The following is a 1,315-nucleotide window of genomic DNA, read 5'->3' on the forward strand; positions in this document are numbered from 1 at the left end:
GCCGCATCTCCCCCCTCCCTATTAGCTGCCCTTGTTGGCGTATTCCTCTAATTCACCACACAAGGAGACTGCTTTCTAGCACTCAGGTTGCCCTCTAATGGTTCCTTCACTGCCATGGAAAGTTGTGTTCTGTTCCCAAAGGGTCTCAGTTTCTGATAGATTCATACAATATTGGGGGACAGACATAGTAGAAAAGAATAATAGTAGTTATGTTTCAAATGCCTTGTTTAAGTTGATCTTTGGAAATAAGATCAAAAGGGGGAAATGTGGAGAATTTAAGATTTTATCACCTGATATATAAGAAGTGTTAAGTGTTTTTCAAAAAGCCTTGTTGCAGTTATAGGCCATGAGTTTCTGAGGTAATCATCAAAATAACAGGGGAACTCCAAGAGACATTTTCCCCAGATAGAAGGCAGTTACATTCTTGTAGTTAATGATGCATGTCAGGCAGACCTATAAAAAGAGCCTTGAGAATTGGGTCACACAATTAAGGTCTGAATAAAATGTATGTATTAAATTGTGCTGAGCAATGCCTGTGGTTGCATTATATTGACTTCTCTGTTGTATTCTTTCATGTGTGGGTAAAATGTCTACAACATTGTGTAGTAGTTAGCTTAAAACGTGTTTTATTACTCTGCATAAGGGGGGGGGGGTGCAGTTGTGCAGGACAGGAGACTAGATGGGGGAGGGAAGTCGGAAGAATGTGTGTGTGTGAAAGCAACATAATGAGACAGCGAACACCAGATGTGTTTGTTTTGCTTCAAACTAAGGACTGTTTCCGGATCATCTCGGCTGGCGCGCGCTGATACGCTACGAAAGCCCATCGTTTGTATATGGGCCAATAGATGACCTGTATGGGAGGACCATGCACACAGCTCCTCCCGTTGTTTTTACAATATCTCCTGTTGAGTCCTTGTGTCCGGTCTCTTTTTCTCCTGCCGTCAAGACTGATGATGTTCTCCCGGCATTAGAACCAGGGCTGGAGTAATCCGGATTACTTCGTGATGTTGTGTTATTGTATCTTTTGCCATTAAATCAGCACATTTGTTATAACCTTACCAATGGTTGCTGTGAATTCTTCCTCTGTTAATCTGACCCATTCACAAGGACGCACGGAGGCAGAGGGGGGCCTTAGAGCCCCCGCCAAAGAATGACGTCTGCTACAACAAAGCCAATAGACATGAAAGCCGAGAGACCAAAAGAAATAACGGAAGCTATTGGCAAATATATTTCAACGCCCTGGAAACACTTTCTTATTATTTCTTTTTGTAATATTTTCAAGACATTCTTTTTAGTTTTACAGCTTGATGAAACC

Source organism: Pseudochaenichthys georgianus, chromosome 1, assembly GCF_902827115.2.
Source record: "Pseudochaenichthys georgianus chromosome 1, fPseGeo1.2, whole genome shotgun sequence".
NCBI lineage: Eukaryota > Metazoa > Chordata > Actinopteri > Perciformes > Channichthyidae > Pseudochaenichthys > Pseudochaenichthys georgianus.